The 7,238-nt window shown below is 24.0% G+C and overlaps 1 non-coding gene across 1 annotated transcript; it reads left to right on the forward strand.

Moving 5' to 3' along the window:
- The first annotated feature begins 6,340 nt into the window (after positions 1 to 6,340).
- On the forward strand, positions 6,341 to 6,459 carry LOC123304693. The gene has a single exon (XR_006536688.1). It is a non-coding gene; the product is annotated as a 5S ribosomal RNA (ribosomal RNA).
- Positions 6,460 to 7,238: the final 779 nt, after the last annotated feature.

Genomic DNA, 7,238 nt, shown 5'->3' on the forward strand with positions numbered 1-7,238 from the left:
TTTTATATTAAAAATATAAATTATTTTTCTTCTTTTCTTTTTTTTTACACACCATATATAAATATATGTTATTTAGAAATGTAAACCTTTTATATTATTCGTCAACAAATAAATATTATTTTTTGTATAAAATTTTATTGCATTTATAACTCATATCATGGTTACTTTAAAGCGAGAAGTTTTTTTAATATTTCAAATGAATATAAAATAATATAAATTTTATGAAATTTATTTATTTTTAGAAATAGCAATCGCTTATAATTATAACAAAATTTTAATAATGTTTAATTTTATTTCAATAATTTATATATATATATATATATATATTTTTTAATAAAAATAATATACTCTTATTTAATAATATATGTTGGTCCTATATATAGGACCGAAAATATTTCTTATTTGTTTTTTTTTTTTTAAATTGTCATTTAAAACGCTTATGCACGTTCTCCACGAATACGTCTTGCCAATTGTATATCCTTAGGCATAATTGTAACACGCTTTGCATGAATTGCGCATAAATTGGTATCTTCAAATAAACCTACTAAATAGGCTTCACTAGCTTCTTGTAATGCCATAACAGCTGAACTTTGGAAACGTAAATCGGTTTTAAAATCTTGTGCAATTTCACGTACTAAACGTTGGAATGGTAATTTACGAATTAACAATTCAGTACTTTTTTGATAACGACGAATTTCTCGTAAAGCTACTGTACCAGGACGATATCTGTGTGGTTTTTTTACTCCACCAGTTGCTGGTGCACTTTTACGTGCAGCTTTCGTTGCTAATTGTTTTCTTGGTGCTTTACCACCAGTTGATTTACGTGCAGTTTGCTTGGTTCTAGCCATTTTCAAATAATAATGTTTTTACAAAAAAACACACAATTTTAAAAATTATATTCGACAATTTGATACTACAAAGTCAAATGTTTAAATGCGAAATAAATGTGTTGTATTTATATTTATATGAAATTTCAAAATTTTTGTTGTCATATCCTATTGGATAGCTATCAGAGTATGGACTAATCAAATTGTATAGGCGTGGCTTAAAAAATCTTTAATGCTTTATATAAAAAGGCACAATTGTACCGGCGCTCACATACATTACAATACTTGTGAGGTTAACACACGTGTTATCCGTTCGTTAAAATATTGTAAATAATTTTTTATTAAAATGACTGGCAGAGGAAAAGGTGGAAAGGGTCTTGGAAAAGGGGGTGCAAAACGTCATAGAAAAGTTTTGCGTGATAATATCCAAGGTATTACAAAACCTGCAATTCGTCGTTTAGCACGACGAGGTGGAGTAAAACGTATCTCTGGTTTAATTTATGAAGAAACACGTGGTGTACTTAAAGTATTCCTTGAAAATGTTATTCGGGATGCTGTTACATATACTGAACACGCAAAACGTAAAACAGTTACAGCTATGGATGTTGTATATGCATTAAAACGACAAGGTCGTACTTTGTATGGTTTTGGAGGTTAAGAAAATATAATAATTTACTTAAAATATTTAGTAAATTTATTAAAGAATATTTAATACATCCGATAAATTTAAACAGGCTTTCCTTTTTGGGAAGCCACTAATTTTATTTATATAAGAGTAAATAAATTTGTTAATAAATATAACATATTATATAATTTGTTTACAACAAATTATTTTGTTTATAACATACATTACCAAATATTTTTATTTATTTTTTTTTTTTTATTGTAATATATCTGCAATAATAAATTATAATTTGTATATTATCTATTTTATTTTACAATAACTTATTGAATTTTTGAAAAAATTTTATTATAAATTAATATACTATTATATTTTTTATATATACAAGTTAAGAGTAACAAGTATCGATAGGAGATTATCGAATTTATAACTAATAAAACATTTCGCCTTAATCAAAGAAAATAAAGATTTTGCTATACCATTTTTTATACTTTCAATAAATAATTTATTATTAAATTTTTATTATTTCATTTATTTTTTAAAATTATTAAAAATATTTTTCTAATAATTATAAGCGTACATAAACAAGTAGTAAATGTAAAATGAAAATAATAAAGGTTATGTAATGCATTTGCATTACACTGATTTACGATATATATTCCGCGATATCCTTTATTATATTTAAAATTAATAATATTGATATACTAATAATAGATATATTCAAGCTATTAATATATAAAATTTTATATTAAATATGATATTAATAATTGTTTATTTTATTTTTTTGTATATATAAAAATAATTTACTCTTATTTAAAAAATTTGATGGCTCTCTTAAAAAGAGAGCCATTTTTATATGTTGATGTATTTTTATGTTATCAATTAAATAATATTTTCGATTTATTTATTTTGAACTTGTATATTTTGTAACAGCTTTAGTACCTTCACTAACAGCGTGCTTTGCCAATTCACCAGGTAATAATAATCGAACTGCGGTTTGAATTTCCCGACTTGTGATTGTTGAACGTTTATTATAATGTGCTAAACGTGATGCTTCAGCAGCAATACGTTCAAAAATATCATTAACAAAACTGTTCATGATACTCATAGCTTTACTAGAGATACCAGTATCAGGATGCACTTGTTTTAATACTTTGTAAATGTAAATTGCATATGATTCCTTGCGCTTCCTCTTCTTTTTCTTATCACTCTTTGATATATTTTTTTGAGCTTTGCCAGCTTTTTTTGCTGCTTTTCCACTTGTTTTTGGTGGCATTGTTACAAACAATTAATATACACAGATAGTTACAGAACACCAGTCAGTATATGTATGAGCGTGTCGTGTATACAACTAGCGTATTATATACGCGAAGATGGATATAACAATAAAAATGAATACTACTCTCTGATTGGCTAAAAATAATACTATAAGGTGATTGGTTTATTTTTAAAGTTTTATATTTTATAAATATTATAAATTAAAATACCCAAATAACATTTTAAACATTTATGTTACAATCCCCGTAACGTACACATCTGTGTGATTATATTTACAAAAAAAAATATTAATTAAATAAATTTATTCGCTATGTCTGGACGAGGTAAAGGTGGTAAAGTAAAGGGAAAGGCAAAGTCAAGATCAAGCCGAGCAGGATTACAATTTCCTGTTGGAAGAATTCACAGATTATTACGAAAAGGAAATTATGCTGAACGAGTAGGTGCTGGTGCCCCAGTATATTTGGCTGCTGTTATGGAATATTTGGCTGCAGAAGTTCTCGAGTTAGCTGGTAATGCTGCCCGTGATAACAAAAAAACACGTATCATTCCACGTCATTTACAATTGGCAATTCGTAATGATGAAGAATTAAATAAATTATTATCTGGTGTAACAATTGCTCAAGGTGGTGTATTACCAAACATTCAAGCAGTGTTATTACCAAAGAAAACTGAAAAGAAAGCATAAATTAAAAACATTGCATTAATTTTTATAATAATAATACATCGATCATAGGCCTTTTAATAAAAGGCCACAAATTTATTTAAAATAAGAGTAAAAATTATTTTTATAAATAATATATTATAATATTTTTTTAAAGAATCAATTTAAATAATTATAAATTAATGATTCTTTTTTTTTTTTTCTTTTTTTATATGTTATTATGGAAATAATTCATCATATTATGATGACATTTAGGTAACATATTATAAGAATATTCATAAAATATTATCAAAATAATATTGTATTATGATGATATTTAGACAAAATATTATAAGAATATACACAAAATATTATCAAAATAATATCATTAGATAACAAAACTGTTCATGATACTCATACCTTTACTAGAGATAAAAGTATCAGGATGCACTTGTATTAATACATATTATCACAACATCACAAAATATTTTTTAAAAGGAAAAATTTTTTTAAAATTATTATAAAATTTGATTAAATTAAATTTCAATTTATTTTTTTAATAATTAAAGAAAAAAAAAAAAAAAAGCATATAAACTTTCTATTGAAAATGTTATTTTAAACTAGATGGCCAAGTGAACTTCGTTACACAAACAATATATGACGTATTCGTTATTTAAATAATCAGTATCCTTTGATATTATATCAATACGTTACTCTCTTCTTTTGATACATATTAATAAAATTTCAATTTATAAGATTTTATGTCAATTATATAAATAATATTATAAATTTTCTAAATACATAAGTTAAGTAACAAAAAATTTGAATAACAAGATAAATTTATATATTATGTTTTAATACTCGATACTATAATATATCGCATCCGTTACCAATTATTCGGTATCCTTTGATTTATACACAGAATGAACTAAAAATATATATCAAATTTATTTTATTTATTTATATATTTAATATTATTATTATTATTTTATATTACAAAGTTTCTTAACGAAGCTTACAATGATTTCTCATATCGTACTTAACAAAATTATTTAGATCATATAAAATTTAAATTGTTAAAAAATTTGTATATTTATTATTATTATTATTTATTTTTATTAAAATTACATAACATAAAATTAATAATATTTTAATAATTATATAAATTAATTTTTATTTAAAATAATCTTATATTAATCTCAACAAATACTCTAATAATATATTTTGTCATAAATTTTTTTATATTTAAAATAAATATTATAATATATAAATACTTATATCAGTATAAAATTTCTTTATATAATTATGAAAAAATTAATTTAATAGTTAATTATTGATATTAATGCATAAATAAAAGTATTTTCTAATGAAATATATTTTGTCAATGTTCGATTAACACATTTCATAATAATACGTTTTCATTATTGACAAAAAAAGTTTTTCTAAAAATGAAATCTTATACTATAATATATATATTTATATATTAAATTTTTTAATTATTTATATACTAATAATTTATAATAAATCGATATTAAATAAAAAATAAAAATATATACTTTTTAAGTTTACCTTAAAAATATTATTGTTTTGTATGATTGAAATAATTAATATTAAACTATGTTTATTAATAATTGTTAATAAAAAAATTAAATATATTTTAATTTATAAAATAAATATTATTATTAAATTTATAATTTATTATTTTATATATTATAGAAATTGAAAAAATAAATCATGTTTACTACGACAGTAAATTAGAAATACTATTTAATTTTTATGTGTTTTCTACATGGTACTTTGACTTACATAGGGACTTATATTATTGTGAATAATGATATAATTGAAAACCTTTATTTTTTATTTGATAGAATTATTATATTTTATCATTTAAATATTTATAATAAATACATTATTTTTATAAAGTAAAAAAATATGGCCGAAGAAAATTCTACAGCTGTTGCAGCAACTGCGGTTACTGCTGCTTCTACAACACCAACAAAAAAAGCAACAGCTTCTGGTGCTAAACGTACAAAACAACATTCAAAACCAACACATCCACGTACATCAGAAATGGTTGTTAACGCAATTAAAAATTTAAAAGAACGTGGTGGTTCATCATTACAAGCAATTAAAAAATATTTAGCTGCAAATTATAAAGTGGATTCTGATAAAATTTCACCATTTATTAAAAAATATTTAAAAGCTGCTGTAACTGAGGGAGCCTTGGTACAAACTAAAGGTAAAGGTGCATCTGGTTCATTCAAATTGGCTGCTTCCGCTTCATCTAATTCTTCAGCTAAATCAAAAGTATCCAAAAAAGAAAGTGGAGCAAAAGGTTCAGCAAAGAGTGCTAAAAGTAAACGGGCACCAAAAGAAAAGAAAGCCACAACTACATCATTGGCAGCCAAAAAGCCTAAAGCAAAAAAAGCGACTCCATCATCATCAACTGCTGCTAAAAAAGTTACTGCAAAATCATCAGCGGCATCAAAAAAAGCACCAGTTAAAGCAAAACCAGCAAAAAGTACAAAAGTAGCCCTGCTCGTAAACCGAAAGCACCAAAAGCTAAGAAAGCTTCTGTTGCCAAATCATCTCCTACAAAAATTAAAAAAGCAGCACCAAAAAAGAAATGATCTGTTACTTTAATAATATATTGAAATATTTCATTATTTTTGCTAAAAAATGAAAATAACATAGGCCTTAATACAGGCCACAAATTAATATTTGATAAGAGTAAATTATTTTTTGTATAAATATTTTATAAAATAATAGTTAAGAAACATTTGCCACAGTCAGTACCACGGATGGGTGGCCACTTGAGAATACTGTGTGCGGTTGCATTTTTATTTAAAATATATGGTATAATAAATAAGTATATATTTAAATTGATTACTTCATTGAAAATTTTAATAATATACTTTAATATTAATGATATTTATGAAAAATATATATTTGTAAAAATTTTCATTTATTACTGGCAACAGCCATACCACGTTGAAAACACCGGTTCTCGTCCGATCACCGAAGTTAAGCAACATTGGGCACAGTCAGTACTTGGATGGGTGACCGCTTGGGAACACTGTGTGCGGTTGCCTTTTTATATTAAAAATATAAATTATTTTTCTTCTTTTCTTTTTTTTTACACACCATATATAAATATATGTTATTTAGAAATGTAAACCTTTTATATTATTCGTCAACAAATAAATATTATTTTTTGTATAAAATTTTATTGCATTTATAACTCATATCATGGTTACTTTAAAGCGAGAAGTTTTTTTAATATTTCAAATGAATATAAAATAATATAAATTTTATGAAATTTATTTATTTTTAGAAATAGCAATCGCTTATAATTATAACAAAATTTTAATAATGTTTAATTTTATTTCAATAATTTATATATATATATATATATATATATTTTTTAATAAAAATAATATACTCTTATTTAATAATATATGTTGGTCCTATATATAGGACCGAAAATATTTCTTATTTTTTTTTTTTTTTTTAAATTGTCATTTAAAACGCTTATGCACGTTCTCCACGAATACGTCTTGCCAATTGTATATCCTTAGGCATAATTGTAACACGCTTTGCATGAATTGCGCATAAATTGGTATCTTCAAATAAACCTACTAAATAGGCTTCACTAGCTTCTTGTAATGCCATAACAGCTGAACTTTGGAAACGTAAATCGGTTTTAAAATCTTGTGCAATTTCACGTACTAAACGTTGGAATGGTAATTTACGAATTAACAATTCAGTACTTTTTTGATAACGACGAATTTCTCGTAAAGCTACTGTACCAGGACGATATCTGTGTGGTTTTTTTACTCCACCAGTTGCTGGTGCACTTTTACGTGCAGCT

The sequence above is a fragment of the Chrysoperla carnea genome (genome assembly GCF_905475395.1).
Source record: "Chrysoperla carnea chromosome X unlocalized genomic scaffold, inChrCarn1.1 SUPER_X_unloc_8, whole genome shotgun sequence".
Lineage (NCBI taxonomy): Eukaryota > Metazoa > Arthropoda > Insecta > Neuroptera > Chrysopidae > Chrysoperla > Chrysoperla carnea.